The sequence below is a fragment of the Podarcis muralis genome, chromosome 8 (assembly GCF_964188315.1).
Source record: "Podarcis muralis chromosome 8, rPodMur119.hap1.1, whole genome shotgun sequence".
In the NCBI taxonomy this organism is placed as follows: Eukaryota; Metazoa; Chordata; class Lepidosauria; order Squamata; family Lacertidae; genus Podarcis; species Podarcis muralis.
In genome coordinates, this window is record NC_135662.1 from 81,939,867 (window position 1) to 81,965,037 (window position 25,171).

Below are 25,171 nucleotides of genomic sequence, written 5' to 3' on the forward strand. Positions count from 1 at the left end.
GCTCGCTCGCGCGCTGCTGGTGCTGCTGCTGCTCCTACACCCTCCCCCCCGCTCGCAACTTGCGCTGCTGGCCGCTGCCTGCGCAGGTCACAGCTCCGCCGGTTCGAGTCCGGAGGGAGGGCAGTCCTCTTGCATCCCTAAGACCAGCAAACGCGCTCTTTAAAAACCAGGCGCCACATTTCTATAGCTCTTTAGATTATCTTCCAAGTTCTTCAGAACCGTCGTCGTAGTAGCTATCCCCCTACAACAGCCCTGGAAGGTAGGTCGATTACCTGCGGATGGAGGTAGGGGAGGTGGGGGGGGGGGAGAGAGAAAGCACCGAGGCTTGTCATCAAACACTAGTTGGGGCTTGAGATGAGATCTGAACCCGGGGCTTCCTAGATCACTGCCCACTGCCCTCTTAGCAACTATGCTATAACTATTGGCTCATTTCTGCAGCACTTTCATTGTCCAAAGCTATTTCTGACCCATTTCCAGCTTAGCATTCTTTGGGACCCATTCCCACGACTGGGAAAGATGCTCACACCCTGTGCCCCTGGCAACCAAGAAGCTGACAACAATATCAAAATTTGTGAAAACCATTTAGCCTTATAGTGCAATCCCATGCAAATCTATTAGGTCAGTTCCACTGGGATTTGCTCTCAAGTAAATGCCCACTGAATTGCAACATTGCAACATAGGCCTAGGTATCTTTACTCAGAAGTAAGCCTCACTGTGTTCAGTGGTGCTTACTCCTAGATATGTGTGCCTAGGATTGCAGATTTATAGTGTGATTCCCTATGTTGTCTGCTCAGAAGTAAGTCCCACTGAGCTCATGGGATTTACTTCCAGGTAAATTAGCACAGCTAAAGGTAAAGGGACCCCTGACCATTAGGTCCAGTCGTGGCCGACTCTGGGATTGCGGCGCTCATCTCGCTTTATTGGCCGAGGGAGCCGGCGTACAGCTTCTGGGTCATGTGGCACAGGATTAGCACAGGACTGCACCCTTAATCTTATTCCAGCCCTCCGAGCACTGTCCAGATTTTATTTACTTCCTCTCCTCCTAATGGGCAATTTAGGTTGGGCCATACAACCCACATCCCCCAGTCTGAACTTGCCAAAGTGCCTTCTCCTGGCACACCAGGTGGATGTGGAATCTGCAATTTTAAATCTATCCAGAAGGAATCTTTCATTCAGGGTCCAGATCCAATTAGATGGGAAGTTCCTCAGCTTTGGAAGAAACAGGCAGAGGAGCAGAAAGAGGGAACACTAAAAACAGATCCACAGGGACAGGAGGAGGGAACTCTAACTGAGGCCTGGAAATAAAGACCTTATATCTAATGCCTTTATATTGGGAGGAAGATAAGAAATTACCCCTGGGATCTGAATGCTGTTCTTTATTTGTGCTTGGGCGGTTCGCGCGGTTGAAATATAGGTCCCCAACCTGAAACAGACTGCAGTTCAGTTGATGCATTCGGTAGAATTAAATGGCAAAGCTCTTCCTTGGCCTGTATCACTTCAGTCTGCAAAGGAAACTCCATCTTAGGAAGAAAGAACCTCCTTCCAGATTCAAAACAAGCAGACGAGGGAGAAGAATGCAGCCGGGAGTCTTCCTCAAGCGCACTCCCCACTGCTGCCTTCGAAAATTGCAATGCTTAACAAAGTAGTTCAATCCAAAGGGAACGAAAGCTTAGCCCACGTGATTCTGCCTGCTGAAACTATAAACAGGAGTGAAGTATGTGCTGGCTGGCTAATAACAGTTCCCTGATTTAAAGGGGTTTGCCATAATCAAGGCCATGATTGCCAAAGCCACCTAACAGGGCTGAATTCAACAGAAAGCAAGGCAGCTACAAGCCAAATGACCTTGTGAATGGCTACCTCTGAATTAATGGCCCTGCTTACCTTTACAGTGGTACCTCGGGTTAAGTACTTAATTTGTTCCGGAGGTCCGTACTTAACCTGAAACTGTTCTTAACCTGAAGCACCACTTTAGCTAATGGGGCCTCCTGCTGCTGCCACGCCACTGGAGCACAATTTCTGTTCTCATCCTGAAGCAAAGTTCTTAACCTGAAGCACTATTTCTGGGTTAGCGGAGTCTGTAACCTGAAGCGTATGTAACCCGAGGTACCACTGTACTTGAAGGGAGCACTACTTATTTCAATCACACTCACAATTGAGAATTCCCAAAGACCGGTCTTTTGCAAGAGGCTGTGCGAGTCTCTTGAAGCAAAAACCACAGAGAGTCTTGTGGCACCTTCAAGACTAACACATTGATTATGGGATAAGCTTTCATGGAATCCGGCCCATTTCCCACCCCGCTGGATATATGCACCTGCAACTCAGGATAACACTTCGTGCATATGACGAAGTGGACTGCACTCCACAAAAGCTTATGCCATAATGAATTTACTTTTGAATAAATCGGCTTAGAACGGCCGCCTTTATTGTGGAATTGAGCTTTCATATCGCTGTAATCCCTGCAACCTGCTAAAGTCTTTAAAGCTGTTGCTGGTGTATACTTCTGAGTAGAAGGGCAAACAACTTTTTACAGGCTGATCCGAAAAACATTTACTTGGAAATAAGCTCTCTGGCCTGCTACAAACCTTACTTCCAAAGATCAAGTTTCTTTGCCTTTCTTGTTGCCTGTTACATTTAAAGGTGGAGGAGCAAGAGAGAAAGTGAGGGATATCAGTTGTTTGGACTGGTGATATTCAGAATTGTAAACTCACTCAGAGGTCTATTACAGTCAGAAGTGTGGACTGGAACTTTTCAAAAGGAAAAAAAATAGTTACAGTTTGTATCATTGCACATTATGGTATATGAAATATGAAAAAAAGATACTTTATATTTATATAGCACTTTAAGATTTCCAAAGTGGTTCACAGACAAAATCTCTGAATCCTTGCAAGGAATCCTTTAATGTAGGCCAGTAGAATGACAGTATTTCCATATTGCAACATGGGTGAGACTTCACTCCCTTTTCTGCTTGAAGAATGAAGGAGCAGACACTTCATATTTTGAAACTTGAATTCCTGTTCCTGAACTCAGACTTGACATTCTGCAGGCTGTATTCTAGCACTGACATTGGAGTTTAATCACCATCTGCCCGCAAGTAAGGCAAACCTCCAAGTTTTGTGCTGAATCAAATCCAGGAGTTTCACTGTGAAATCTGAAGATAAAATGTTAGAAATTCAGAATCAGAAACTTAAACAAGAATCCCAAATGAAAAATTCACACGGTTTACAAAGTTGTATGGTGACAAAGAAGGCTAGCTCTGTTAGCTCATCAGTCTTCCTATTTTAAACATAGAAGCCTTGTAACTCATACAAAATGTGTGTGATGGGGAGGGGAAGAAGGAGGACAGTTCAAGGGGGGAAAAATCTAGCCCTCAAGTAGTGCAATTGCTTAAACAGCAAGAGTGAAGACGAGCTTGTTTAGGGCATGAGGAGTGAGTAAGCCAACCTTCATCACCCTTGCACCCTCCAGATGTTTTAGACTACAACTCCCAGCAGCTGCACATCTGGAGTGCATTCAGGTTGGCGAAGGCCGAAGTAAGTCATCAAATTTCCACTGCATCTATTTGAGTTCCCTTGTGGTTTTGGTACACTGCTTCTTGCTCATCTCCAAATAGCAAAACATTGAGCCTAATGTACAAGGACCTGCAATGGGGGACGCTTCTTTTTCCTCACGCTGAATTCATGACGTGATGTTGCAAGGACTGAAATACATTAGAAAGCCCTCCAGGGCTTTCAGAGTGAAAGGAAAGTTATTAATTTGAATTATGGCAGCGCATATATTTAAATATTAACTATTTACCTGGCACTGACCTGCATTTATCCAGACCTGCAGTTGTACAGAACTGTTGCAGAGCTTTTAAAAATGGGAAGAGGGTTAGGGGAAATACAGAGGACTGCCTGTTCTGGCCACTTTCCCAGTGAGACCAGAGCTCCCTTTCTTTAATGCAGCCATTTGAAAGATTTTGAGATGGAAATTCAGCATATAGATCCTTCAGAAAGTTCTGGGCTGTGGTTTTTGAACAGAAAATGCCAGTTCACGCACATGAAATATATCTTAGATTAGAAGCAACCACATGTGAGAAAAAGCTCGTGGCTTCTTACCTCACTGCAAAGCAACATGGCGAGGGGGAAGTTTGGAGCAGAGAAATGACAGGGGAAAGGGGTGTTCACACATTAAACCTCAAACGGGGTGGAGTAGATTGGAAAGTGGCAACACAGGAAGGCAGGGCAGGATTAGAACCTGAATCAATGCTCTTTGTTTTATATTGCCCCCGCTTAAACGGTCTCGGTCCAGTATATCTGAAGGAGCGTCTCCACCCCCATTGTTCTACCCGGACACCGAGGTCCAGCACTGAGGGCCTTCTGGCGGTTCCCTCACTGCGAGAAGCCAAGTTACAGGGAACCAGGCAGAGGGCCTTCTTGGTAGTGGCGCCCTCCCTGTGGAATGCCCTCCCATCAGGTGTCAAAGAGAACAACAACTACCAGACTTTTAGAAGACATCTGAAGGCAGCCCTGTTTAGGGAAGCTTTTAATGTCTGATGTATTACATTATTTTAATATTTTTTTGGAAGCCGTCCAGAGTGGCTGGGTATAAATAATAAATTATTATTATTATTATTATTGATGCTGCATTTTTCTCAAAGAACTGGCTGCCAAGGTCTATTAGTTATTTATTTATTGCATTTGCTTTATATCCCACCTTTCTCTCCCAGTGAGAAAAGGGCACCTAACCCTTTCCCCTAATCTCTCATTGTTCTTTGGACAAGAAATATGATGCTCAGGGCCTGAAATGGTTGGAATTTGTATTCCAGAATAATTTATATATCCTTCATAGGAGTCATGCAGATGTTTTGAAGGGTTGGTGTACGTATTTGAACAAAAATGGTAGAAGTGCTGTCAACCACATTATAGTGGTTCATCTTTGTGAACACCTGCGAAGTGTTAGGAAGAATAGAAAGAGATCACTTTCCAGTACGGTGGTACCTCAGGTTAAGAACTTAATTCATTCTGGAGGTCTGTTCTTAACCTGAAACTGTTCTTAACCTGAGGTACCACTTTAGCTAATGGGGCCTCCCGCTGCTGCCGCACTGCCGGAGCACGATTTCTGTTCTCATCCTGAAGCAAAGTTCTTAACCCAAGGTACTATTTCTGGGTTAGCGGAGTCTGTAACCTGAAGCGTCTGTAACCTGAGGTACCACTGTATCAGTCACCACAGGTCTTCTAATATAATGCAGAATGTGACTGCAGAAATACAGAGCTTGGTGATATTCAAGAAACACCATATAGTAATCATCTGATGATCTTGCGTCAACCTTTTATGAGCAGATATCCAAATCTTGTTGATGTCTTCCAGCAAATTGTCACAGAACTCAGGCCCTGTTCCATAATTTCTACAATTATAAACTACACACAATCAATACGCCTACGCTGGTTTGACAGTCGGCGCAAAGAGGCCTAGAAAGTTCTGGCTAAGACAATTAGGGATTCCTGTAAGATGAATTCATGGAAAACTTGATTACATGTAGGTTGACACTGCAGAAAAACAAGAAAGCTGAATATATGAAACCCCAGTGGCAAGAATTGGGACTAGCAGTAATGGAACAGAGGGAAGACAAATTCTGGGAACTGGTGGCTGTATAAATTCAGTGAGATCATCATAGGAAGACTCAATTCTTGCCTCTGAGTGGGTTAAATGTTTCTCCAAAATAATTGGTGGTCAATCTGGGCAATCACATGTATCAGCAGTTTGTAAGGATTTCTCAAACCTACCTGAATGGCAACCAGTCTCCCAATTGTTTTCTAAAGAAAGCTCTGTGTAGAATGGGTTGAATTTGAACTTAGTCATACATAGAGTAAACCCACTAAAGTCTGTAGGAATTAAGATAGTCCTCAAGATTGACAATCCCAATTGATTTCAATGGGTCTACTCTAAGGCTGTACAGTGGTACCTCGGGTTAAGTACTTAATTCGTTCCGGAGGTCCGTTCTTAACCTGAAACTGTTCTTAACCTGAAGCACCACTTTAGCTAATGGGGCCTCCCGCTGCCGCCGCACCGCTGCAGCACGATTTCTGTTCTCATCCTGAAGCAAAGTTCTTAACCTGAAGCACTATTTCTGGGTTAGCGGAGTCTGTAATCTGAAGTGTATGTAACCTGAAGCGAATGTAACCCGAGGTACCACTGTATACACATTGTACCTTTACAGCACATTCAAAACACATTATTTACCTCAGAGAATTCTGGGCACTGTAGTTCACCCCCCTCAAGTTACAATTCCCAGCAGGCCTTAAGAAACTGCAGTGCCCACAACCCATTGAAGGGACAGAATGTGCTTTAAAGGTTTAGTGTGTACACAGCCTTAGTAATTCTGGGTGAATTACTTTGTTTGGAATGTAACCTGTCATATAAATGAATGAAACTCAGTTATCCAAGTGTGGATCCTTATGTAGCCATAAGATGGTGGGAACTGAACCTGGGACATTAGACGCACAAGCCATGTGCTCTTCAACTGAGTGATGCGGTACATATGGAATTGCCAGACTGTAGCTCATCCACTGCAACGAGAATTGAGAAATCAATCCATAGAGTCAATGGGATTTCCTCTCAGTATGGCTAAGTATGGATCCATCCCAGTTCATTAGCCTGATGAAAGAAATTCACACCACCACCTCTGTCTTAGCCAGAAGCCCACAACCATTTGCATGTTGTTGTTGTTTAGTTGTTTAGTCGTGTCCGACTCTTCGTGACGCCATGGACCAGAGCACGCCAGGCACTCCTGTCTTCCACTGCCTCCCGCAGTTTGGTCAAACTCATGTTGGTAGCTTCGAGAACACTGTCCAACCATCTCATCCTCTGTCGTCTCCTTCTCCTTGTGCCCTCCATCTTTCCCAACATCAGGGTCTTTTCCAGGGAGTCTTCTCATGAGGTGGCCAAAGTATTGGAGCCTCAGCTTCAGGATCTGTCCTTCCAGTGAGCACTCAGGGCTGATTTCCTTCAGAATGGAGAGGTTTGATCTTCTTGCAGTCCATGGGACTCTCAAGAGTCTCCTCCAGCACCATAATTCAAAAGCATCAATTCTTTGGCGATCAGCCTTCTTTATGGTCCAGCTTTCACTTCCATACATCACTACTGGGAAAACCATAGCTTTTACTATACGGACCTTTGTTGGCAAGGTGATGTCTCTACTTGAGGCAGGAACTGGCAAGCCACTCCAGTATCCCTCCCAAGAAAAATCCGTGGACAAAGACAACAAACCATCTGCATACTTGTTCCTGAATAAACATACATATGGTCAGGCTGCAAGCATTCATTCATTAAAACCGATGTTTTAATGTATTTTTAATCTTTTGTTGGAAGTCACCCAGAGTGGCTGGGGAAACCCAGCCTGATGGGCGGGGTATAAATAACGAATTATTATTATTATTATTATTATTATTATTATTATTATTATTATTAACATTTTAAAGTTTTAAATAGGACTGTTGCCAACACGCTCTTGCTTCTGAATCCAGTGTGAGGCAGGTCATTGTAGGGTGAATTAACATGGCGCCTAGTCAACAGAGTAGAGCAGTTGTGTATAAGTGAGGAGGTCACTCAGAAAGTGATCCTTGTTGTGGGGATAACATGGGCATGACAAGTCTGCAAGTGTCCTAAAGGTAAAGGTAAAGGACCCCTGGACAGTTAAGTCCCGTCAAAGGCGACTATGGGGTTGCGGCGCCCATCTCGCTTTCAGGCCAAAGGAGCTGGCGTTTGTCTACAGACAGCTTTCTGGGTCATGTGACCAACATGACTAAACCGCTTCTGGCACAACGGGACACTATGATGGCAGCCAGAGCGCATGGAAATGTTGTTTACCTTCCCACCCTGGCATGCTTTTGAACTGCTAGGTTGGCAGAAGCTGGGACAGAGCAATGGGAGCTCACCCCATCATGGGGATTCGAACTGCTGACCTTCTGATTGGCAAGCCCAAGAGCCTCAGTGGTTTAGACCACAGCGCCACCTGCATTCAGCCATTAAAGGTAAAGGTAAAGGGAACCCTGACCAGTCGTTGACGACTCTGGGGTTGTGGTGCTCATCTCACTTTATTGGCCGAGGGAGCCGGCGTACAGCTTCCGGGTCATGTGGCCAGCATGATTAGCCACTTCTGGCGAACCAGAGTAGTGCACGGAAACTTCCCGCCGGAGTGGTACCTATTTATCTACTTGCATTTTGACATGCTTTCGAACTGCTATGTTGGCAGGAGCAGAGACTGAGCAATGGGAGCTCACCCCGTCATGGGGATTCGAACCGCCGACCTTCTGATCGGCAAGTCCTAGGCTCTGTGGTTTAACCCACAGTGCCACCCGCGTCTCAATTCAGCCATTACACAGAGGCAAACCCAGGTTTGGTGGATGCAGCCAATGAAGAGCTCCCAGATGGCTGGATGTGCTGGGATATCATGCAAGTTTCCAAACATGTTGCTGCATTTACACTGTACATTTTTAGGCAGTCACTTAACACATCTTAAAGGTAAAGGTAAAGGTACCCCTGCCCGTACGGGCCAGTCTTGACAGACTCTAGGGTTGTGCGCCCATCTCACTCTAGAGGCCGGGGGCCAGCGCTGTCCGGAGACACTTCTGGGTCACGTGGCCAGCGTGACAAGCTGCATCTGGCAAGCCAGCGCAGCACACGGAACGCTGTTTACCTTCCCGCTAGTAAGCAGTCCCTATTTATCTACTTGCACCCGGGGGTGCTTTCGAACTGCTAGGTTGGCAGGCGCTGGGACCGAGCAACGGGAACGCACCCCGCCACGGGGATTCGAACCACCGACCTTTCAATCGGCAAGCCCTAGGCGCGGAGGCTTTTACCCACAGAGCCACCCGCGTCCCATTTAACACATCTTAGGTGACATAGAACAGTCCATTCTCCATAAGGGCTCGCCATTGGCTTGACCCGAGTTCATTATCTTTAAATGGGGTTGATAGCATGTGAGAGTTAACAAGGTAGTGACAATTATGCTATTATACAATAATTAATGCAACATTTACATTTTACTGTTAGGAACTGCTTGAACAAAACTGTCTGCTAATGATTTAAATTAGCATTTTAAAAAGACTTCTATTGAACACTCACAACTATCATTGCTGCAGAATAACATATATATATATTTCACTGATTATAAATACAGAGAGAGAGAGAGATGGGGAGAGGGAGAGAGAGAGAGAAATGAGGGAAGCACAATTTACTGTAACAAACATTTGTTATTCAAATGTTTCTGACATGGAGTCTAATTGTGTTTGCATATCACTGTCATGTAAATAATATCACTGAACCTCAGCCTAAAATGGTGCTAGGATTCTGGAAAAAAAACCGATACATAAAGAGAATGAGACAATTTTGCTTGGCTTGACAAGTCTTTCACATTACCCATATATGTTTTAAGTTAAACCAAAATATAGCCAGGGGCAGACAGGAGTTTCAGCAGTGACCACTGTAATACTGAGTATTTTTAATTACTGTAACAATAAATCACAGAGGAATGTCCTCCAGGAGTGAAATAATTTTCTTTTAAAAAAAGAGAAAAGCCCAACATCTTGGAATATTTCTGAAATTCAATTAATTGAAGGCACCAGATAAAAGGTACAAGTTCTTAATGGTTGTAAAGGAACCCTAAGGGATGGAAGCGAGCTCTCAGCTCAACTTCAAAGTGTGACAGAAATACTTACAGTATTACTTTAAAAAGTATTCAGATCAATGAATCAGTTAAAATTACTTATACATTTAAGAGCCTTTTCATTTTCTCTTTTTGAGCTGGAGAGGCAGAAGTGCTCTCATTTCCCGTGATACAAAAAAGAAAAAGTCTGTTGAAACCTGTAAGAGAAATTGTAATTAAAGCCAGCCTTCAGTCAAAAATTGATATTATGGATTTCCAGTTGACACATGATAAAGAGGCCAGGGAAACATAAAAGTGGCTTGATGAGACCTACATTTGCAGGCATTATACTCACATTTCACAGGGTTGTGTAAATACTTCTTTCCTGAACCATTTGAGGTGCACCCAGTGCTGTCTTCTCCACTGACATGAGAGCTTCCACTCACCAACGACCATATTGTACCATTCCCCCGACCCACCGTCATGATGTATAATTTCACAAAATGGCACCTTCATGTGTAGAGGCAGCATGCTATGACTACTAGATGCTACATACAGCGGGGAAGAGCTGTTGCTTTCATGTTGGTGAGCTTCCCAGAAGCATCTGGCTGGCTGCTTTTGGAGGCAAGCTGCTAGAGTAGAGTTCTTTTTTTATTATTATTCTTTTTTTTAATTAAAGATTTTCTTGTTTTACAGAAGTATGTGTAATGTCTCTCGTATTTTTTCTATGTAACATTTTTACAGATCAGTTTCATTTGTTGAGACATGGGGGGGAAGGGGGTGGAGGGGGGAAGATGGGGGGGGCCCGGGTGTCGATGTTTCTATTTTGCTTAATGTATGTAGGGTTTGGTGTCAGCCTTGCTCGTGCTTGGCAGGGGGTTGGACTCGATGACCCTTGTGGTCTATTCCAACTCTATGATTCTATGATTTGTGTTTTATTTGGTGGTGAAAGAGGCTGGGATTGACCTAGGGTGTGGTTGTTTGTTTGTGATTGGCTGTGGTGATCTTTGTTTTCGTGTGTGAGTGGGGTGGGTGGGTGTTTTGGATCAGGTTAGCCATATTGATTTGTATGCTGTTGGTGGATTATTGTCATTGTCTTGTTGGGCTGTGTTTGTGATAAAGGGGAGCCATACCAGGGTAAAGGCGTCTTCTTCTATTTGTCCCCGTGTCGGTTTCAGTTTATTGGTTAATTTTTCTAGTAGGGCTGTTTCCCATACTATTTGGTACCATTGGTCCATGCTTATAGAGTTCTTGACTTATGAAGGTTGATGGGCTGCTTTGGGGAGGTACGGGGCTGGCCTAAGATATTTTTCTGTCTGCTGTGAAGGACAAGATGGTGTTCCTCCCCAGAAGTAGACTCTGTCTTCAGTACTAGGGATGGGCAGTGTCCTGTACTGTGCTTAAGGGCAGCAGAGAAAACAGGACAAGTTCCATGGCACACACAACTCTTATGTGGGAGATGGATTGAGGATTCAATATTTACATTAAAATTTAAACCTCCTATTCCATGTGTGTGGGAGAAATACAAAAAAGTAAGCAGACTGTGAAGCCCTTATAGTTTTTGCAGCTTACAAAAACTTAGGAATTGGGCAGTTATACCCCTTTCCATCACTTTTATTTGTGGTCTATTGACCTTCCTGTCTGCACCCCAATTGCAGAGAATGAACCACACTTTTTAGTAAGATAAACAAAAATGTTTACTTACATTTCAATGCAGGCAGCAAATACAAGACAGGTAAGAAAAACTTATTAGGTACAAAATAAAAAAGTTGGCTTCAGTATAGGCTGTGGGTCACCCCCCCCCAAAAAAAAGGCTGTGTGTGTTTGAAGCCCCCAGATGCATGTCTGATTAGTTTGGAGGCATGGTGCAGAGAGGGTCTCCTCAGACGCAGGAGGAAATATAAAAGGTTTGTTACAGAATTCCCACTCAGAGTAGGCAGGGGAAGTAAGCACACAGAGCGTCCTCTCTAGGAAGTTTAAGAACTCTGTGTACTAGCCCTGTTCTTGTCTAGCAAAACATGCATTTGTGTTTTGGCTACAAACCCTACAGCTCTGATCTCCAGCTCCTTAGCACAGCTCCCTGCCTGCCTGGTTGCTGCTACCTGAGGCAGCTGCTCTACTCTGCATAATGGTAGGGCCAGTCCTGGGGACACTATTATCCTGGAACAAGGAGGTATTTAGGGACACGGGGAACCACCTTATACCAAGTCACATGATTGCTCCATTTAGCTCAATATTGTCAACGCTGAGCTGGCTATGCCCCTGTCTCCAAGTCAGTCTAAATGAGAAAGTGCTCATTTGCTTGCCCAGTCCCTGAACTTAGGCTGCTCGCTTCACAAATAGCTGTGCCCATCCTGCTCTTCAAATAGAAGATACAGGGTGTGTGATGCTTGTTGGATTAATGTCCTAGTTTGGGCTTAGCCACATAACTCAGTTTATGATGTAACCTGACACATGTAGCACTCTGATTTATGCATTAAAGCCTTTGGTGGAAACAATGTCAAGAGTTCCTACTGTATTATAAGACCACATATTATGTGTATATGTGCATGCCAACCTTTTAACGCTCATGGGCAAATTTGGACTTTTGAGTGAGTTCTGTGGGTGCCACACTTCTTGCAACATCTCTTGCTCCTCTGGACCCTCATCCCACCAGGACAGAAAGGGAAATTGCACACATGCAGGTGTTTCACTTTTCAAGGGATCTGGGTAAAAGTCGGATCCAGTGGAATTAATCTGAGCCTTGAAAGGCACATAGAGCTGAAACAGGAAGTGGCAAGGAGCGCCACTCTGCCAACTTCCTCCTTGTAGTTTTCAAGGGAGAAAAAGGTAACCACCCTGCACCCAAATGGGCAGTATGAATGGTGTTGGTGGTGGGAGTTCAGAACCTTTGTTGGCACCAGAAGCCCAAGAGAGCACTTTGTGGCCTCTGGATGCAGTCTCATAGTGGTGTCGCTGGTGTGTAGGTTTTTATGTGAAATAGCAATTAAAAAAACCCCCCTCTCCTGCAGCTTGAAGTGGTCTAATTCTTTTCTCCATGACTGAGTACTCCATATAAATGGCTGAGTCCTCATTTGCAACCAGAAGTTCTGTGGTCCAGAAACAAGTTTGCGGGTTCCTGTTGTTTGCAGGAACTTGGTGTAAAAGAAGAGAGTGGGATGGAAGGAATTGCAACTTGTTGTCAGGAGGATAAGCTATGAACACCTGCTCAGAAGTGCATGCATCCCAGAGAACTCCTTTGAACTAAGAGTTATTATGACACATTTTTGATAACTCTGTGGACTGCCCCCCCCCACCTACTGTGCTGGCAAAGGGGAGCGCTGTGGGTCACTGAGCAATGAGAAAATTCACAGTGGATTACAATCACAAAGTCAACTGTGCTAAGGTGTCTTATGATGGTTTATTCTCCAGAAACCAGGATAACAATAAGAAAGAAAGTTGATTCCCAACAGACAGTCGAACAGAGCAACGAAAGTTCGTGACAGTGACCTATAAAATATATGGATCACCATCTTGCAAAACAATTTCCCTGTATGGAATTGTAATGCAATGTGTATACAAGATGATAAGAATGTGCTCACAGTCAAAATATAATGCAAGCCCTGCAGTCGTTTCAGTTTGTAATGCTGTCCAACTTAAAACCTGCTTTTAGGCTGATGGTAATGCAAGTTGTTGACGATGCTGCAAAGAGCTAGTCCGGTATAGTGTCTAAGAGACTGAGTTGCCTTATTATGATTATTATTACCTCCTTCAATAGCATTTCCAGTCTAGAAGCTAACCATCTCCTCAGTGGGAAGCTACTCTAGTTCTTCATTTCAGCTGATGCCCTACCCAAGAGGATTCGGTGGGGAAAAGAAATGGACGCCATCAACAATTCACGCCCTTTGGAAAGTTGAAAAGTCATACTTTGCCAATATGAATGAAAGGAGGACATACAAGTCCTTTCAAAACACCAGAAGATATCAACCATTAATGGTGAAATTCTCTTGGCCCGAAGTCATAGCTTTCTGGAGGGGTCCAGCATTGTGTAAGCAACTCAGATTTTAACACATCTGATGGAGGATTTGCTTTCATTACATGGTTTCCTTTATCCAGCTCTTCCTGTTGTTCGAGTTGTACAGTACTGATAGCTTTCTCAGTATTTTCAGTTGGGATGTTCTCATGCACTGCCCCAGTCTGTACCAGGATTTTTTCTGTCTCTTTTGCGGCAGACACACTGGGTGCTGCTTGCACAATGTTTGATGAAGTAGTTTCTTGTGTCTGGGATTCACTATTACAGCTGTCTTCTGCTTCTTGATGCTGGTGTGGTTTTCCACAGCTAAACAAACAGAAACAAGACTGCTTCTTTGCTTTTTTCTTCCTCTTGAAGCCTTATCTAGAAAACCCCTATACCTTTTCTTCAACCTTCAACCATTTGAAACAGTAGCACTACATTCCTGTTTCCCAATTAAAAAAATATGTTTACAGTGGTACCTCGGGTTACAGATGCTTCAGGTTACAGATGCTTCAGGTTACAGACTCCGCTAACCCAGAAATAGTACCTCGGGTTAAGAACTTTGCTTCAGGATGAGAACAGAAATTGTGCAGTGGCGGTGCGGCGGCAGTGGGAGGCCCCATTAGCTAAAGTGTGCTTCAGGTTAAGAACAGTTTCAGGTTAAGAACAGACCTCTGGAACGAATTAAGTTCTTAACCTAAGGTACCATTGTACTACAGTGGTACCTTGCAAGACAAATGCCTCGCAAGACAAAAAACTCGCTAGACGAAAGGGTTTTTGGTTTTTTGAGCTGTTTCGCAAGACGATTTTCCCTATGGGCTTGCTTCGCAAGACGGAAATGTCTTGCAAGTTTGTTTCCTTTTTCTTAACACCGTTAATACAGTTGCGACTTGACTTCGAGGAGCAACTCATAGAACGCGGTGTGGTAGCCTTTTTTGAGGTTTTTAAAGACTTTGGTGATTTTTTAAGCTTTTCCAAAGCTTTCCCGACACTGTGCTTCGCAAGACGAAAAAAATCGCAAGACGACAAAACTCGCGGAACGAATTAATTTCATCTTGCGAGGCACCACTGTACCTATTTTCTCAGAACTGTGTCAGCACTTTTGGCTTCTGTTCTTCTGAGTTACTTTTGGTTTCTGTTCTGAGTCATAAGCACCCCACCTGCCCCTCAAAAAGCAGAGCACTCTGAAACTCCTCACCTGATCATAGAAAGGCACCAGTGCTCCTTTGTGTATATTATCATTGCATCTCCCAGGTTTTCAAAACTTGTAACATTTGCAGAAGCAACATCATTAGATCAGAACAACCCACATTCATCTGAGCTGCCTGCTGCCCCAGGGACATGCAGAGAAGCTGAGCTGGGCAGCTAATATCAATAGGAATAGTCTTAGAGATGACTCTAAACCTCTTGTTATAATAAAAAAACTGTAGAGTTGGACCAGGAGGGTCGTCTATTCCAACCGGGGGCAATGCAGGAATCTTTTGCCCAACGCAAGGCTCAAACCCACAGCCCTGAGATTTAAGAGTCTCATGCTCTACCAACTGAGCTATTTAGCATTGCTTCATGACATTACAGTCCTGGGTGTGTCTATCTGCGTGCGTGAAAGGAAATACACTTCAGATTCCAAGGGGAGCAAGTTCTCCTGCCCCCACAAACAGACACCCATGGCTCCAGGACCATACTGATCATTTGCCAGCCCTTTGGGGGGTCACATGGGCCAAAAAGTGTCTGGTGTCACCCCACACTCTTCCATGCTCACACATAGGCACTCAGCTCCCCCTCATTGCTCTTCAGGTGATTAATCTAATGGCTGTTTGTGTGTGTTTGTGTGTGTGATTTGCATCCCAAATCAGGATGTTTGGTTGGGAAGAGGAGTTCAGACATCTCTGCCCGTGCCAGAAGTGTGTCTACACACTTCTCCCCAGCTTTTTGCTACCATTGCCAAAAACATGACGTTTGGAGGGGGGCGGAAATAGTTGCTTGAATCGGGCACATCAAGTCCCCAGTCCAATGGTTAAATACCCTGTACAAACCCCTTTCAGAGCGAAATGTGCCTCCATTTTTTTTAGAAGGGTGTCTCTGCTATCAGAATTTTGGGCAACGTTGCTGTAGATAGCTACTGGAGACATCAGAAAGGCTTGTTTGTCCTTAATATTGCATATTTCTCACTAAAATTGGCTTTCGTTCCACACATAGACTCCCCTTCTCCCATTTTATTTTTAAAATTCAGAAACCTATGAGAAGACAAACAATCAACCAATGAGATATCGTTAACATCAGATTTCCCATGCTCTGTTAATAACACTGTAATCCACATTAGCTATAAAAAACCTGTTCCATATTAATTCTTTGCTATTGCACCGACACCTGCATACTTTCATACTGGTCACGATCCATCTCTGTCTTATTCAGCTAATGTCGATTTTATAAATTGCAACACAGGATCACAGCTGTTTAATATTCCTTTGTAATTCTTAGCAGTTCTTAACACTACACTTAGTTTATTTAATTTGTTCCCATAGTTTACACAGCGATCCTTTTCTATCAGGACTCCAGCCGCTTTCCCACATTGTAGCAAAAGCTATTGTGGCTGCTATTGAAAAAAAAAAATCTAACTTACTTCTCCATGCAACATCCCCCCCCCCCCCAATTGCTTAACAACCCTCAATGGATTCTAAGCAGTCTTATTATATGCAGGATCTTACCCTTTGAACATTGTTGCTGTGGTGGTGATTGTTAGGGGAGGGGAAGGAATCCCACTCATCATATTAGCATAAAGTGAGACATCTGTTTGTAGTGTTTGAAGGAGGAGCGATGTTTGAAATGCAGAATTACTCTTGCTTGGAGTGGTGCAATTTGTTCCTGCGCAAACTTCCTTTTTTCCATCCTTTGTTTTGTTTTGTTTTGTTTAGAAATCTAGTGACTTTAGGAATTGTGGGTTTGCATATGGTGGACGCGGTGGTGGGGGGACGCCTAGGGCTTGCCGATCGAAAGGCCGGTGGTTCGAATCCCCGCAGCGGGGTGCGCTCCCGTTGTTCAGTCCCAGCGCCTGCCAACCTAGCAGTTCGAAAGCACCCCCGGGTGCAAGTAGATAAATAGGGACCGCTTACTGGCAGGAAGGTAAACGGCGTTTCCGTGTGCGGCTCTGGCTTGCCAGAGCAGCGATGTCATGCTGGCCACGTGACCCGGAAGTGTCTCCGGACAGTGCTGGCCCCCGGCCTCTTGAGTGAGATGTCCGCACAACCCTAGAGTCTGTCAAGACTGGCCCATACGGGCAGGGGTACCTTTACCTTTACCTTTATATGGTGGATAGATAGGGCTCTACTGGAGATAAATTTGGGGGAATGATAGTGATTCTCATCTCCAAAGGGTAAGCGATATACAGTGGTACCTCGGGTTACAGACGTTTCAGGTTACAGACTCCGCTAACCCGGAAGTTTGGCTAAGAACTTTGCTTCAGGATGAGAACAGAAATCGCGCAGTGGCGGCGCGGCAGCAGCAGGAGGCCCCATTAGCTAAAGTGGTGCTTCAGGTTAAGAACAGTTTCAGGTTCAGAACGGACCTCCAGAACGAATTAAGTTCTTAACCCGAGGTATCACTGTATTAATAATCAGGTGGGAGGAGAAAAGGATGGAAGAATGAATTACCAGGATGCAGTTTCCCTTCTGGAAAAGACTTACACCTGCAGGTAAAGTCATATCCCCAATGCCAGCCAACTTTTATTGTAAGGTTCCCATTGAGGCAGCATGATGGATAACTTCATTATACAACTTATGATGCCTTTATTTCTTTGTCTTGTACCCTTTCTGATTCCGTTTAATCACTTAGCTCTGGTAGTTTCTTTGGTATTCTATGGAAAACCAGGTTTTTAGCCCACCCAGGCCAAACAGATTTGTATCTACCTGTGAAGAGAGCGTGTTTTGTGCTCCCAAGTCCTACGATTTGGAGTTCCATTCTGGGTTCCATACAACTTCTGAAAATTCTTTGGACGGCAGCTTAGAGCATCTGAGAAGTTAAATATATTTATTCCCTCCGCTGTGCTCTGCTCTGCATGCGTTAATATTGAAACGCTACCTGTCACCAGCTTCTCCTGTCAAGTCTCCCTGTTGACTTCTCTGGCATTCAACACAGCTTCCTGGGGCCTCGACTAACCCGAGTTATTTCTCATATTGAATTTTGCCACCTCTTTGCCATCCTTCTCCCAAGACCAGTAATGCATGTTTCTGCATATTTTTATCTAATCTCTTAAATGACCTTGATGCAAAAGCTGGCATTATTTTTTTTAAATAACAGGTTTTTCAGTTATTTTGCTCTGATGTAGCTTATCGTTGTAGTTTATGTGTTTTAAATTTATACTATTTCTATATTTTCTTTGTTATATGTATTCTGCTGCTAGGTGCCTTAAAGGGCTTTGTGAAGCCATGTTGGGTGGGGTATGAATAATAATTTAAAAAAAATCAGCAACCTTTTTTTATTATAAAAAAGCTAACGCCACTATAATAATAGCGGCAAAGGTGTCTTCACACCTTGCAATCTGTGGTGGTGCTCAACACTCAAATCAAAAGGTCAGTCACCCATAAACCACACATTAAGGTTCTGTCTGCACTATCTATTCAAAGCAGCATCATACCATTTTAAACAGTCCTGCTCCCCCCAAAGCATTCTGGGGACTTTAGTTTTTTAAAGGTGTTGGAGAGCTGTTAGGATTTTTAGTGCCCACACAGAGCACATCATCATCATCATCATTTTTAATTTGGATACCGTCTTTCTATCTTACAATACTCAAGGTGGTTTACAAGCTGAAGAAACAAAAAATGTACATCTAATAACAATCTAATGCACTACAAAAATGTGATAATAAAACATAACTTTGAAATAGGCAACCTACATCAAAAAGTAACATTCAACAATCATTAGAATATTATATAATAATAACATATAAAAGTTAAACAGAAATCCACTCAACAGTTACAATAAATAATTTCTAAACTATAATCAATAAAGGGACGCGGGTGGCACTGTGGTCTAAACCACAGAGCCTAGGACTTGCCGATCAGAAGGTTGGGGGTTCGAATCCCTGCGATGGGGTGAGTTCCCATTGCTCTGTCCCAGCTCCTGCCAACCTAGCAGTTTGAAAGCACATCAAAGTGCAAGTAGATAAATAGGTACAGCTCCGGCGGGAAGGTAAACGGCGTTTCCGTGCGCTGCTCTGGTTCACCAGAAGAGGCTTAGTCATGCTGGCCACGTGACCCGGAAGCTGTACGCTGGCTTCCTCAGCCAATAAAGTGAGATGAGCGCCGCAACCCCAAAGGGAATTGTGTACAAAATGGGTGTGTATCAGGAGCAATCAGCACTAAAAGGGTGATTAATTTTCAAGAGGGTGTTGCTTTGAAAAATAGTCTCAAACTGATATGGAAATGGAGAAACCGGAATGGACCCAGGAGTGAACTTTGGTAATATGGAACCCTAAGGTAGGACAAAATCCCCCCCCCCCCCAATTTATTATTTTTGGGCTTCATGATCACTGCAGATGGTGACAGCAGCCACGAAATTGAAAGACGCCTGCTTCTTCGGAGAAAAGCAATGACAAACCTAGGCAGCATCTTAAAAAGCAGAGACATCACCTTGCCAACAAAGGTCCGTATAGTTAAAGCTATGGTTTCCCCAGTAGTGATGTATGGAAGTGAGAGCTGGACCATCAAGAAGGCTGATCGCCGAAGAATTGATGCTTTTGAATTATGGTGCTGGAGGAGACTCTTGAGAGTCCCATGGACTGCAAGAAGATCAAACCTCTCCATTCTTAAGGAAATCAGCCCTGAGTGCTCACTGGAAGGACAGATCCTGAAGCTTTGGCCACCTCATGAGAAGAGAAGACTCCCTGGAAAAGACCCTGATGTTGGGAAAGATGGAGGACACAAGGAGAAGGGGACGACAGAGGACGAGATGGTTGGATAGTGTTCTCGAAGCTACCAGCATGAGTTTGACCAAACTGCGGGAGGCAGTGGAAGACAGGAGTGCCTGGCGTGCTCTGGTCCAGGGGGTCACGAAGAGTCGGACACAACTAAACGACTAAACAACAACAACCACATTTATTATTTTCACAATAATTCCTTTTGACACAGTTAACCTGTATATTTACCCGTATAAATATAGGCTGCTGCTGCTGCTGTTCTTCTTCTTGTCCCTATTACTATTATTTTGCGTCCCCTTGCCCCTGATGCACCCATTCCTGATTAAAGCTCACCATATGATACAACACCTTTGAGTTGCTCTACCCTCAATTGAGCAGAGGTCAATGGTGTTGAGCGGGACAGGGGGCAATTAACAGTGTGATTAATCCCATATCATCCATTGAATTTCACTGGGCATTACAGAGGAGCAGCGGGGCCCTGTGTATAGGGATGCCATTTTCAGTGGCAGTTTTGCATCTTCAGTAACAGCTAGTTCTGCCATAACAAGGTTACTCTCCCAGAACATTGCGTTCTTCCAGCCATAATTCAGCAAGATAGCAAGGCAGGGTAGATTACAAAATAAAGCAAACACAATTAATTTAATCATTGACTCAGTCGTATAATTCAAGGGCACTCAAGTTTCTGCGAAACGCAGACTTTCCCGATTCGTGCAGTGAAATAAACTCTTAACTCCTAGACACAAAGTAATGAACATTTGTTATTTCTGTATGACACTGCCATGTCTTCCCTTCTTTTTCTACTTTTGTAGCCTACTTTAAAAGAATTCCAAGTGTTTCCACCTTTAATCAAATGAATCTTTCAGAGCTTTAAAAATGATTTTCTGGTGCTTTTATAACTTTAACATCTCCCGTGAAATCTTTAGGGACTGTATAAAATCTAAGTAAAAGTATTCCTAATCCTTTCCTATTATCATCTCTGTTTACTGTGCGGCAGCACCACAGATTTCTGAATTCTAAATACCTTAATTATTTAGCAGTATATCAGAATAATACGTAATAAAAAGAGACAAATCATCATGTTTTTTTCAAGAGGGAGTGCATCATACCTGAGCAAATGACCTGACTTTTCCATTAGAGGCGACGCTCTGAGCACACAGCTCACGGTGTTCACACTCAAATGAAATGCAGATTTCTTTTTGAACATCTGACAGACATTTAAATATAGAAATGGTTCTGTGGGCCCTTCCAGTAGCTTCGAAAAACCGTAAGTCAGACCAAAAAGGACAGCAAAGTTTCATCAATAGGCTGCAGTCCTAACCCCACTTACCTGGGAGTAAGCCCCATTGAATTCAGGAGAAAGTAGACTTAGTGAGGGTTGTGTTATATAGCTTTAGTTCAAACCCTGTGTTGGCCAGGTGTTTGGGACTACAATTCCCATCAGTCCCATGCTGTCTGGAGCTGATGAGACTTGTAGTCCCAAACATCTGGAGAGTGCAACTGTACTGTACAAGCATTCTTTAGTTTTAGCAATTTATTTAGATTCTGTTTTTTGCAGTCTTATAATTTGCCAAAGTCTGAATGAGGGACCTCAGGGATATGAGTGCTCCATCAGTGGAGAACATCTCTTCTCCTGGGGTGGCACCTGCACCCCAGAGCAGCCCTGGATTGGCTCCCAGAAAGCTCCATGGGTGAAGCAATTGTGCAGCAATGTTCTTGGGCATAAGCTTGGGATAGCTCAGTCGAGCTCCACGTTGGGCAAAAGATTCCTACATTGCAGGGTGTTGGACTAGATTACACTCAGGGTCCCTTCCAACTCTAAAATTCTATGATTCTATAATGCAGACCCCAATACCAGCCTTCTTTGTGTTACTGCTCCCACCAGCAGTCAACTTTGTGGAAAAGGAAACAAGCTGTTGGGGTTTGGGAAATTGCTTGGGCACCATCACATTCTCAAAGATGGTAACAGGAATGTGAGGAATCTCTCTCTCTCTCTCTATCTATCTATCTATCTATCTATCATCTATCTATCATCTATCTATCTATCTATCTATCTATCTATCATCTATCTATCTATCATCTATCTATCTATCATCTATATCTATCTATCTATCTATCATCTATCTATCATCTATCTATCTATCTATCTATCTATCTATCTATCATCTATCTATCTATCTATCATCTATCTATCTATCTATCTATCTATCTATCATCTATCTATCTATCTATCTATTATCTATCTATCTATCTATCTATCTATCATCTATCATCTATCTATCTATATCTATCATCTATCTCTATATCCATCTATCTATCATCTCTCTCTCTCTCTCTCTCTCTCTCTCTCTCTCTCTCTCTCTCATCTATTTATCTATATCTATATCTATATCTATCTATCTATCTATCTATCTATCTATCTATCTATCTATCATCTATCATCTATCTATCATCTATCTATCATCTATCTATCTATCTATCTATCTATCTATCTATCTATCTATCTATCTATCTATCATCTATCTATCTATCTATCATCTATCTATCTATCTATATCTATCATCTATCATCTATCATCTATCTATCTATCTATCTATCTATCTATCTATCTATCTATCTAATCTATCTATCTATCATCTATCTATCTATCTATCTATCATCTATCTATCTATCTATCTATATCTATCTATCTATCATCTATCTATCTATCTATCTATCTATCTATCTATCTATCTATCTATCTATCATCTATCTATCTATCTATCTATCTATCTATCTATCTATCATCTATCTATCATCTATCTATCTATCTATCTATCATCTATCTATCTATCTATCTATCTATCTATCTATCTATCTATCATCTATCATCTATCATCTATCTCTATCATCTATCTATCATCTATCTATCTATCTCTATCTATCATCTATCATCTGCAGAACTCTTTCTGAATTCAGGGGTGTCTTACCCACCACTAAAGAAAAAAGTGTGCACCAGGTATCAGAAGTCTGAGAAACACTATCTTAGATGAAGAGGTAACTGATTTTGTTTTTTCCTCAGAGCACTCAGAGAAAAAGAGGCCTTCACAAACAAAATTTACAGTGTTCTGAACATTAATGGTCAATAGCATGAAATTATATACAACTATAGCAGAAGGGAAAACAAAATGGAAAGGGAATCTAGGCCTCTCAATCAATATCTGTCCCTGTACATATTTTTTCATGGTTCAATCGCTTTTTGCCTTCTGCTCTTCAACATTCAAGCATTCTGTAGTATTAAAAACAGGTGAATGATTATAACTAAAACCCAAATCCCACTGGGGCCCAGAATAAACCTCCCCATTCAACGTGTTTCTTCAGTGCAGTTCAGTGCAGGCATTTGGGGAGCCTGTGGGCATTTTACTTTGAATATAATATTGCTGTTATTCCCAAAGCGTGTGCCAGAAATTACTCGCTCTCGTGGGATTCATGTTCCCACTTTCAGAAAAGCCTGCCCACTGTATCTCTGCGCCATCTACAGTTCTTTTCCGGTCTTTCTTCACAGTCTTCCGAGGCCCATTCTGTCCTCCATTTGCCCACTGAATGTATGGGCGTCTCTTCTGAAGCGGGCTAGAGATGCGGCATAACTGGCCGCAGATAAGTCCAGCTTGTGTTTTTGCATAAGGGATTGTTCCGTGCTTGCTGCGGCAAGCTCAAGAGAGCCCTGTTTCAGTTTTCCTCTTCCTCTTGCCAATGAGAGTATATGGGTATGCAGGCAGATAGCACAAGGAGCCATCACAGGGAATGGGGATCTCTGATATCCTCTTTCAACCCATGCTATGCTCTCTACCCATGCGGCATGCAAACTATTTGTGCTCTGAAGTTACTTGCACACGGAGGGAGGATTGTATGGGGACTTGGGAGGCATGCAAAGATGCTCAACACCCCCCACTGTGGCCCATTGTGTTGCCTGTGTGTACCCACAAATTGCCCAGTGGCAAATTGAACAACTATCCCAACCGCCAAGGCTCTATGACCCTTGTTGGACAATTCCCCATGTGGATGCTGTGCTCATACTCAACTGGTAGAGCCCTGTTGGGATTATCATCATCATCATCATCATCATCATCATCAGGGCAGTTCACAGAATAAAATCAAGATATAAAACTACAAAATACCTAATAAAAACAAAAACAACCCAATAGCGCCCCCCCAAACCCCACATTTTAAAAGGGCATAGGATGTAAACTGGATCAACCAAAGGCCTGGTTAAAAAGGCACATTTTTGCCTGGCGCCTAAAGGTGTATAATGAAGGCGCCAGGCGAACTTCCCTGGGGAGAGCATTCCACAAATGGGGAGCCACTGCAGAGAAGGCCCTGTTCTCGTGTTGCCACCCTCCGAACCTCTCGAGAGATAATGTTGAATCCACAGTACAATAGTTCCATGTAGGTCCCATTGAAATTAATCTGAAAAGTTTGTTCCAATTTCAGTGAAGCCCCAACCATTTCAGTGGCAACTAAATTCCCTCAATCTGGATCGAGCCCACTGGATATTCTCTAATGAAAATGTTTCTGGATTTCCAGGTAGCTATCCACTCGGCAATCTTGCGTCTTGGGGGCCGAGTCGTGAAGCATTAAAACCTACAGAAGGGATATTTTTAGGCCTGACGGAGTGCACCTTACCACCACAGGAAATGAACACTGATTGGACAACATCAGGCATGGCCTCCTGGAATGGTTGTCGGACTGCTAAGGGTTTTTTCAGGTGTAGGGAGTCTTGGCGGTGAGACCGCGATTTTGCGGTCTTGAGTGGCGGTTATAGGCCTTGGGCAGAATCTTTTAGTCTATCTTCCCTAAAGGGGTGTGTGGGCGAAGCGGTGACACATGACCCCCCATGGTGGCAATCCCAGGGTTCCCCGTTAAAGGGGTTGTGTTGAGGGGAGTCACTGGCCATATGCTCCCCTGTGTTGTGGTGAAATGGGGGGGGGGGGTGAGCTCTCTGCTTAAACATACGTCTTCCAGAGCCAGCCCAATTCCCAAACAGATTGGATAACCCCGATGTGCCCCAGATCCCCAGCTGGGGACTGGGAGGTATATACGCCCAATGCCTAAGCCAAGGTCTTCCTACATCTGAAAGTTTAATAAAGTTGTGGCCAATTTTAATCCCATAACACAGGCATGTCCAAAGTCCATTTCGGAGGCCTAATCCGGCCCGTCGGTTGGTTTAATCCAGCCCCTGTGGCAGTTTATTTACTGGGATGAAATCCTAAAAAAATCCTCAATAACTGTAATCCTGAAAGAAGCTCAACAACTCCAACTCTAAAAAAAGTTCAGCAACTCAACTTCAATCCTAAAAAAAAGTCCAACAACTTTGGTTGTCCCTCTGGTTGGCCCCCATGGACCTTCACTTCATCAAATCTGGCCCTCTTTGAAAAAAGTTTGGACACCACCGCCATAACATGTTGTCATGAGTCATTATTCCACCTGGGTGTTGCCTGGGGGTCTCCGCCTGGGTGCACAATATTTCACACAATGCCTCCTAGTCTTGGAGACTCTCCCCTGTGACTTTCTTAACGCAGTGTCTTCCAGCAATGAAATAATGCCGGGGGATGGAAATTTTCCAAGAAGAACATCACTGTTGGTGCCTCCAGATTGCCAGTATTTT

General features: G+C 43.6%; 1 long non-coding RNA gene across 1 annotated transcript in view; it reads left to right on the forward strand.

Moving 5' to 3' along the window:
• Nucleotides 1–67: 67 nt before the first annotated feature.
• The window catches only part of LOC144328751 (uncharacterized), a 33,005-nt gene continuing 7,901 nt past the window's right edge, over nucleotides 68–25,171 (forward strand). Inside the window, exon 1 of the long non-coding RNA XR_013394051.1 lies at nucleotides 68–259. This is a non-coding gene — a long non-coding RNA (uncharacterized LOC144328751). The remainder of the gene's footprint in view (nucleotides 260–25,171) is intronic.